This window comes from Ambystoma mexicanum, chromosome 1q (assembly GCF_040938575.1).
Source record: "Ambystoma mexicanum isolate Mex_15411 chromosome 1q, UKY_AmexF1_1, whole genome shotgun sequence".
NCBI lineage: Eukaryota > Metazoa > Chordata > Amphibia > Caudata > Ambystomatidae > Ambystoma > Ambystoma mexicanum.
The window spans coordinates 552,495,620-552,506,440 of NC_090922.1; positions in this window are offsets into that span (position 1 = coordinate 552,495,620).

Sequence of the window (10,821 nt, forward strand, 5' to 3'; positions counted from 1 at the left end):
AGAAATTTAACATAATACATTTACATTAACAATGAGCTTCCTAACGGTACATTCTCTGACCTTGTGGCGCATGGCTTAACAGCACCAGGCTATATCTGTGTCATTCTGCTTGGTGTACCCACGTGACACAATATCTACCTGCATTGGATCTCTCAATTATATGTAACAATCCTCGGCCTGTTGGAAAGCACCCCTTGTGACCCTCAGTCTGGTTCTGAGGCAAGAACAACTTGCCCTCATATATGATGTGCCTATACCTCAGAAAGAGACTAACATCACAGCCACACAGCTTTATGGGCTTGATGACCTATGTCAGCCAATCCTGTTACTCCATTGCTCATTCCGAGTCATATGCTTAACCGTTGCTGTGGTAGTGCTCTGCCCAATATATGGGTACAATCAGTGCTATTAGGAAAACATAAATTCTGTTGGTTTGGACCGTGGTTACATGGATTTATCAGGTCACCTTAGCCCACTGGAGATGGGTGGACTCTCTGAATAATCACTAGTGCTGTCATTGATTTTGTTGTTTTGTTTAATTATTTATATTACGTATTTCTAACACGCTTGAACGTGTAAGTGATTTCAACCCGGCACTTCACCTAAGTCAATGCCTAGCGTGTGATGCACAGCTGAAACCCTTAATGAATTATTTGTGTCTATAAGTTCTTTTATTTCTGAACGATACACCACTTACATCACGCCCCGCTCTTTCAGTCCCCCCTGGTCACACTGAACCAGGAAGCAGGCTGGTTTGCAAAGTAAAAAATGTTTATTTATGTATTGCACAATATATATATATCACACTATTTTTAATGGTTATACAATAATCATCAATGGGTGATGTTACACTAAACAATCTCTTTAATCACCAGGAGTAATGATAGGAAAAATAATGCAGCACAGAAATAATACTTTTGGGTATGTTCAATCAAATGTCAATGTGGTTAATATATCCTCCTGCACGCCCTTCAATCCGCCCAATATGCCATATGAAGTGATAGAAGGAGAGAGAACAGGTTTCAGGAATGCAGAATTCAACAAATGTATCAATCCCAATTTCCCCCAGCAAACACCAGAGAAAAACAGAATTGATCGGCAAACTTGTCAAAAATGGTGTTAAAGTTGGCTTGAATGAAATGGTGAAAACACTGAAAATGGTCTAAATCATTAAAATTGTTGAAATACTAATTGGAGCCACTTTGTATGGGTTCAGACAAACACAAGCAATGATTTAAGAGTGATAAGCAAGTAGAAAACTTAATTTTGAGGTTGGGTGCAATGTACAGCTTTTTCACACGTTATAGATTTGAGCCAAATTAACATTTTGTGCCAAACTTTTCCACGTGCGTTAACCGCGATTGCAGAAAAAGTATAGGGATGCGGTTTTGGGTTCAATGGAAAGCTTATCATGTTAGCTTCACGCAGACACTTAAATTTTGTTTCTTGCATAAACGGTGAAGATGTTATGGAGGTTTTTGTAGAGGTCGTTTTTTTTCAGAAAGAGGCAAAATGGCAAAACAAGAATGTGCTTTTAAAATTACAAACAAGGTTTCTTTACACTAGGGGTAGACTATGAAGATGCAAACTACACAACAGCACAGACACCATACCAGGACGTCACCGGATGGTTTTTGCCTGCTGAGACGCTCACCTTCTTCAGAAAATATATCAGCGCAAAGATGATTTTAACACTACTAATACAGAAAATAATAGAGAATGAGATGGAGAGTTCAGGCAAGACAAAAAGGTCATCTAACAATACAGTTCTGGATATAATATGGGATGGATTTGGATAGGGATGACTTATGGACAGTACAGATGCTTGTGACAGTCCTATACTAAGGATATTCACTATATATTTTTGAATGGAATCGTCAGGGATCTGGTCAGGGATACTTTCTGGGACAGACTGCTGGGCACACCGGACTGGTCTGGTCAGTGATCAGCAAGGCACTCTGGATACCGCACGCACGACTGGACTTGATCTGCAATGGCTCTCTGGTCTGCACAGCACAGCACGGCACAGGGTTTAATCTGCCCTCCTGATTATGAAAATGATTCTTTGGCAGGCAAGCAGTTACAACACAGCCAGGCTGTTCTTTGGTTCCCCTTGGATGTCTGGGATAAAATCGGGTTCCTGGATTTTTAAAGGCCAAGCTGAGAATGGTTCAGCTTTGGAAATGGGCCTTTCTGCTTTCAAAGTTTCTGGAATCTGGAGTCTGGAATATGGATTTCTCTTGCAAAGTGCTCTGCCAGCAATCGGTTGGTGGGTGAATGTGTGTGTGTCTCTGAGCCTTCAGATGTCTATATTTATGTATTTACTACAGGGTTGGGCATGCTGAATTACCCTAAGCACACCCCCAAGATATTCTATTGGCTAGGGTCTTTCCTCTCCGTTAATTGGAGAAGGAAACAGAGTGTCAACATGACGATGTCATTTATGAGGCAGGAAAATCATCCCTTTTGTTTTTGCACGTGAAATCTACTTTTCATATAATACATATTTACAATTTTACAAACTTGCGAGCAATAGCATATCTAGATCACATATTTTATGGAGCAAGTATTCATCCAAGCCCCGTCTCTGTAGGATTTGACAAACGTTCGCACTTTATTTCCTGGATACAGTATCTATTTTGTCCAAACTTGGTGCACATGTGCGCATTGCATAGGGGCATAAGTGTGTGAAGTTTCATATTTCTGATATCAATGCATTTGCTATAAAACCACAATTTCTACAGTTATGTCCCAGAGCATAGCACAGTTCTGGCACCTCTTAAAATGTGCCCCAAAATTTAGATTCAGAAGTCTGGGGTTTCTATATTTTTAACAATTGTCCACAATAAATTATCAGTCTTATTAGAAATCTGATTTTTGTCCATTTTTGAATCAACAAAACGGTCTATCTCCACCTCCAAAGGTTTCTTGTAGCTGAAGAGCAATCCCCGCCTTCTTCCTTCTGGCAGAGAGCACTGTTGACACTTTAATCTGCAAATCTTTTCAGCCCAGGAAGGTCCTTTGTCTCTCCCAGGAGCAGCAGCCCAAATCTCCTCCCCTCTTCATCAACACCTGAATGTGATTTCCTGGCCTTTTGGTGGGAAGCAGAACGGAGGTGTCTTTCCCAGTGGGGGAAGCTTGTTTGTAGTTTTGGCTGAATCAGGCTTACTTTAAAAGTAAATTTGTTACATTTTTCTTTGTTGAAATAAACTTAAAATTTTAAAACAAACATCTAGGACACTTATTCTAGGCTCTAAATCATGGAGTTTAAATAGTGACAACCTAGTTTGCTCTTGATAACAAGTCACTTAGATTTCAGACATTATATCTAAGTAGTACAACTTTTACTGTTTTAAAACAGGCTTTTGAAACAGTCACAGGCGGCCGCTGGTACTGCGCCCAGATTTTGACAGCTTTCCCAGGCAGGCAAACTGGCTGTGATGTTTTTGTGACCAATTGAACTTTCCTGGATCTTGCAATGCACAATAATTCCTTGTATTCCATAGCATGGGACACCCAACAAGAAGATTGGATGTTTGCGAGTGTTTGGGACCAGCATTCTGTATTTTTTAGCAACCAAGAAAAGATTTAAAGCAGATTTCGGATTTCTTTCAGCAAGCACTGCTTTTCATCTGTGCTCCATTTTTACATGTTGGACAGACCAATGACATGTTTCAGAGTGCGGTCTCCATTCCACCACTGACAACATGCATGGTAGATTTGGCAGCCATCTTTTTGTGCTTGGTGGAGTGCAATTTCCTTAGGTTTTGGCACGCATGGGATTTTCATGGCCATTTTGCTGATTCTGGTGCCACCAGCACACTGTGATGCCGCAGGGCAGAGCCTAGTGGGTCAAAACTTCCCGCAAAGCCCCCCCTCGCAAATTTTACTTTTGACCGCACGTCAAGGGGAAGTCACAAGATTGGGATGTTTAGTTTTCTTTTTGGTCCAAGTGAAAAAAACCTTTGCAACTTCTCCCATCAGTGGTGGATCAACAGGTTCTCCTCGCCGGTTCCAGATGGAAGTGTCTGGAGCGATACCCCTGGCCCCTTGGATCTTTCCTTCTGGTCCCCAAATGCTCCCCCTTGGTTTTAGTATCTATGGTTTCAGTCCTAGGATGACAAAACAGAGCATATTTGTAAACATTTCCCCACCACTATTCATGTAGTGGGGCAGACACACACACTTTGACATATCAGGACAATCTTTTCTATTCACAATTTATTACTCATTTTCACAGGTGGAATAGTTTTATAGTTGGAATTCCTAGGGGTCTGGAATGACCCCATCGGGGTTTCCAGATGAATCCTCTAGTTGCTGTAGAGTGTGCCTAGGATGGCAAAACAGTTGGTTGATGTGGACCAACTTATCTTCCCCCTCTGCCAAACTGCCTTTGAGGATATGGATTTTTTAGCGACTAGTGAGATTTTGTCTACATTTTTAAAAGGACCCCTTCTGCTTGGCAGAAATGTGCGCTGTTTGTCCTGGTTCCTTTGGAAATTGTATAAGTAGACCCGGTCTCCTACTTGGTATTCTTTTCTAGTAGTCTTTAAGTCATAGTGGGTCTTCATACTGTCTGCAGATCTTTCTAGATTTCGCTGAGCATAGGCAAAAGCATGTTGAAGGTGTTTTCTCAGATTTTCAACATACTCATGAGTTGTGGAGGCATTTATCAATGTCTGCTCTTGGGTCCGGTAGAGCAGATGCTGGGGAAGCACCATCCTTTGTCCAGTGATCAGCTCAAACAGTGACATTTTAGTTGCAGATGAAAGGGTAGATCTGATGGCCATCAGGACAAGAGGTAGTCGAATGTCCCAACTTGGCCCAGAATCTGCCACAAACTTTTTTAATATGCTCACAATTGTCTTGTTGTATCTCTCCACTGCACCACTAGAGGCTCACCGGTAGGCAATATGTAATTTCCTTTTGACCCCAAGTATCTCCCACATCCTTGTCATCATTTCGCTAGTGAAGTGGCTACCTCAGTCTGAGTCGATCCTTTGCAGTAGTCCAAACAAGAGAAGATGTGATTGATCATCAGGGCAGCTGCTGTTTCTGCCTTGCAATTTGGGGCCGGGAGACATTCCACCCATTTATTGAACAAGCATGTCACGGTCAACATGTACTTGTTCCCCTTAGAGGAGCAAATCACGGGCCCGATAAAATCGACTTGTAAATCTGACCAAGGCAGTGTCATCCCCCTTTTTTGGAGAGGCGCACGGTGTGTGAGGGATGTTGGCTAAAATTGTGCATACACAAGACACCCCTTCAATTATTGGTCGAGGTCCTGCCCCATATGTGGCCAGTATGCACCTCTCTTAAGATTTCAAATGTTATATGAAACCTCCTATGACCGGCTGTGGCCGCATCATGGGCGTGACTTAGCATCAGGCTTCGGAATGAGGTAGGGACCACCCACTGATTATGGCCAGCTAGCGATCTCCTCACCAACAAACCGTGTTGGATTCGGAACATTTTTGGACATTTCATCAACACTCTGAGGTCCTCTTTCCCTATGTAATCAGTATCCGTCAGGGGAAAGTTCTCAGGGTCCTCAATGTGTTGATAAAACTTACCAATTATTCGAACCCCTTTTTGAGCCTAATCAGATCAGCATCTGAGGTCTCCTTACTCCATTTTGCAGTTGAGAGTTTATTGTGAGCATTTGTCTGGGACCTAGTGATAGCAGTGACCTGGATTTCCCCCAACAGGGACTCGCTCTCAAGTAGATCCCCTTGGATGGCTCTGGTTTTGGCCAGCTGATCAGCTAGGTCATTTCCAGTTTTGTCTGGTCCCTCTACTTTAGAATGACCATTGATCTTTTTCCAGTAGATGGTCATCCCATTCGAGGTGACCAGATCATCAATATTTTGGATTAATTTTCCATGTTTCAATGGTTTGTTATTAGCACATAGCATGCCTCTGGTTTTCCAATTAACCAGGTGCTCCACGAACCCATTCCATACATAATCCGAATCTGTGATTATGACCAGTTTGTGGAGTTGATGTTGGACAGCAGTGAGGATGGCTCGATGCACAGCAATCAACTCTGTCACTCGACTACTTCGGGGACCGATTTTGTACACAGCTGAGGGTTCTGACTCATCATTCACCCATGCATTTCCTACGCTGGCCACAAGTTCTTTTTCCCCGTTGTTTTTCAACATGGTAAGAGCATCCATCCACATAGACAGTGGGCATTCCCTCACACTTGTCTTCTTCAAAGACTTTGTGTGGGGAATTAAGGTATGCCTCCATGTTGTCCTTGATTTTAAGACTTTCGTCTTAGATCCTAGATTACTTTATTGACCTTGTCATGCTTTTGGTATAAAACTGCAGTTAAGCATGTATTTGAGAACCCTGTCTCCAAGAAGAACTCCTTGTTTTTGACAGGGTGAGAGGCTTCTTTTGGGTTGTCAAACTGTCTCGGCTTGTTCTGGACCCCACTCCCACTTGACCCCCCCTTCAAAAGATGGATCAGGGGTCTTGTGATCTCTGCATAGTCCTCAATGAACTTTTTGCTGTAATTAGTCAGTCCAAGGAGGCTTCTTAATTCCCGCAGAGTTGTGGGGTATTTTAATTTCTGAAGTGCTTCCACTTTCTTTTCCTAGGGGGGACAGAGCAGTGGCGGCTGGTTAGTTTGAAAGCTGGTGGGGTGTAAATTTCCCAGGGCAAATTTTGTAGCGAGCGTGCACAGCACACAATCCCACCCCCCCAAGGGTGGTGCGAGGGGTTCTCCCCCTGCGAAATCTTTGGAAAAATGGCATACAAAATGTGCAATTTACTGTCCAAAAAAGCCACCGAAATATGAAAAAAAGCATAACTTTTACATATTAATGGTGGTATACTATTCTTACGTGTGCAAGTGTGATGGTGTATTTTACAGCAGCTTGTATTGAGAATAGCTGGTACTAAGATGTATGCATAAAGAAATTCATTATATAGTCAGTAATGATGGAAACATATGTTTGTCATGCTGTTACTGGCATTCACATGTGTTCATCCTCTTACTAAGGTGGGATTTTAAGCATTTTCTGAAAGGGGGAAACTAAACTAAAATATAACTTTAGTTTTTAATCACTTAATTAATGCAACATGTGTCCTACCTCTATTGGCTGTTTGGCTCGCTGAGTTGCCATTGCTTCAGTTGCTCAAAGTTGCAACACGTGGAATGCACAGGTCTCAGAAATAGCACATACATATTGCATGGAGAAAAATGAAACAGAAATAGTTTACAAAGTTTATTATGTTGAGTGCTTTATTATCAACCAGCAACCATAACATTAAAACCTACTTCACATTTCTCACTGTTCAGTCAAATAGATCACTGCAACCTTACACTAAATCCTAACATTTAAGGCCATTGAAACAAAGAATTCAAGGTAACCCACAAAATAACTGCAAATAGCTAGTTGTAACAGAACATTCACTGGTCAATCATTTTGAAGGTTTGTACACAAATTGTGCATGTCTGTTTTTCAGAGAGGCACATTTATCAATAGTCCGTGTATTGAAGTCAGGGATCTCTTGAATTAGTTGTTTTTCCATGGACAGCATAGCCAAAGCATTCAGACGATCCTCAGTCATTGTGTTTCTCAAGAATGTTTTAACTCGCTTCAGGGTGTAGAAACAGCACTCACACTCAGCTGTTGTCATGGGTGTAGTAATCAGAATTTTTAATAACTGCATTGTCTCACTAAATGCTTCTTCGAGATTGTTTTTAATGAACAATTTTAATAAAGGAATTGCCCCACTTGAACTACAGAATTCTAGTCTCTCATAAACAATTGAAAGCTCAGTGCGCACTCTTTCGTTGTTTAACATGGGGTACGCTTGTACAGTTGCATTCAGTGTATCATTGGGAAAAGACTGTCCATGTGTTTGAAATAGGTCACTCTGCGACAATTTGGCCCCCTCCAAGTGGTTAGTAAATGCAAAGCGTTCTTGGGCTTGTGTAACTATAATATCACATGCTTCTTTAGCCAAACGATTCAAAGTGTTCATATTTACATTGCGACTTGAAAAAGTTGCCTCTGATGGAAGTTTAGCTTCCAGATTGTCAGTGCATTCACGTACTTGAGAACCCTGTCTCCAAGAAGAACTCTTGATAAAAGTTGCAGTAGCTTTCTGCACATACACAGAGTCAATGTCTCGCTTCTGAAGCTGGTTATATGGAATGTCAACATGGGGCATTATGTCATTGTATAAAAAAAGGAAGAAAAGGAACTCCTTCTCGTTCAGAGTTCGAATGAATCCCCGGGCCTCATGCACAGTAACCCCCTCAAAATCAGTCCGTCTTTCAATGATCTCAAAGCATCTACAGAGTGCTTCCCTGTGCTGATATATGGCTTCTACTACCCGAATATGGTAGCTCCAGCGAGTGCGAGATGGTTTTTGAAGTCTTTTATCTGATACCTCATCTAGAACTTCGGTTCTTTTTGGAGAATGAGAAAAAAATGTACAGAAGCCAGAGATATCACAAAAGAAAACTCGAGCTTCTGAGATTTTGGAAACAGCCTGTTCAATGATGAGGTTAAGCTGGTATGCATAGCAATGTACATAATGTGCATTTGGGTACACTTCAGCTACTTTATTTTGGACTCCACCAGACACCCCCCTCATTACACTTGTACCATCATATGTTTGCGCAATTACTTTTTGTTGTGTGGCAATCTTCAGGGAATACTTTGTCCAATTTTTCCATTATGGCAGTAGCAATGGTCTGCGCACTAGAGTCTTTCAGATGAGTGAATCCATAAAACCTTTCAACAATTCTGTATCATTCATCAATGTAGTGATAGACTAGCACAGACTGGGCCTCATTCCGAGTCGGGCGGTAAGGGTTAACGGTCACTGGTAACGAGACCGGTGCCGTTAAACCCTTACCGCCCTATTCCGAGTTCCCTTTGCGGGATGGAACTTAACACCTGCTTTTTGCAGGCGTTAAAAAAGCAACCCGCAAAGGGACCTTGGAGCTAATTACGGCACCATAATTTACGGTGCCGTAATTAGCACCTTCCTCATTCCCATTGAGCCCTATGGGGCAAAAATGGGAATGGGGAAGGGCCCATGGTGAATGGGGAATTACCGACCCCGCCAACCTTGGAATGGGGCGGTAATTCCGCCATTCACCATGGTGGAGTCGGAAAGATAACGGCGTCAACCAAGGCGCTAATAGCGCCTTGGTTAACACCAGGGTCGGAATGAGGCCCACTGAGTCTTAGTGGAAACATCAGTTGTATCGTCTGCCTGAATAGCCACATAATCTGTGCATTTTAACTGCTCTACAATGATCTCTCTGGTGACTGTGAGCATGCAGTCCAGCAGTTCATTCTGAATTGTTTTTGAAGTGCCCTTGAATACTGTTGCATTGTTTAAGCGTAGTTCCATTGCACTGTCTATGCTGGATACAAAATCCACCAGGCCTCTAAATACACCAGGATTCAAAGAATCTTCATTTTCATCATGGCCACGTAAAGCCAATTCAAACGCACCCCAAAAACGCACACAGTCGATTAACTTTGACAAGATGCATCGGTTTTTATCCACATCCTCATCATGCTTTATCACGCTCCGGCGATAGGCATCATCCATGTGTTGTAATGTTTACACTTCCCAACATGCACAGCTGTAATGTATTCTCAATATGAAATTTGCACGATTCATGTCTCTTGCTTTTTTCTGACAAATGCTTTAAGTCAGTGACTCCTGTTTTTGTCCAGGCCGTTTTGCCTCCAAACAGCAGGCAGGGGAAGCAGAACAAAGACCGCTTAGCAATGCTTCTAGTGAGCCATGTCTTCTTTTCATACCACACCATGGAAAATGTGTGTGTGTAAGCCTTTCCCCTATCTTTTGCGGACTGTTCAATTTTTAAATCTGGCCGATCAGATCCTAGTCTTTTCACTGTGTGCGAGTCCGGAAAATGGTTTTGAGAGTAATTGCTCCACTGAATTCATTTTAGGCAAGAGTGACACCTGTTAATAAGCAAAATGATTATGTACATGTATATGTATATGGGATCATGTAGTCATTGTTAGGTATGCTCTTTAATAACACATAAGTATTATTAGTCGGTACTAGACACAGATAACATCTGCAATACACAACTCTGCTGTACTTATCATGAACCAGTACAGTTGAGTATAATTGCCGATGTTATCTATGCATGCGTTAAGACACATGCCCATTAGCAAATGTGACACCAGCCACACAGTACGTATTGCAGCTTGTTTGGCAAATGAGTACTTATGGAAGAAATGAGGCAAGTTTGTTCTGTTAATACTGTTCTAAAAAAGACATTGTTCACAATGTAGGGAGATTTTTCTGACTGCATCACACAACCCCAACCCCTCCCAAGCACTGTGGGAGCAATGGTGAAGATTAGAAAGAAGGTATTCTGATGTTTGAAAGACTGTGGGATATTTCAGCGGTAAAACAAATTACTGTATACAATTCAACTGGAAGATACCAGGACGTCATGAGGTAAGTGGGAACCAGCACCCAATCCTATCCTTTGAAAAACAGTTTCCAAATGGACAGGTTTGCTTCCGTTGAACCATAAGCAGGCCTTTTTGCATTATATGTATGACTTTCCATTTTCACATGACACCCTCTCAGCTAGTCATAGATGCCATTCTGTAGTCTGTACTGTTCATCAGATTTTCCCCCACCTCAATGATCCCCACAAACATGGGCTTCTTTTAAAAAAACATGTAAACAAGATAGCTGTGTGCCTTCTTTACTACAGATGAACACAAACAGAGTTGGAGTGCCCTGAGCACCAAACCCTACAAAAGACTCATGCTAGCTCACCTCGTTCTG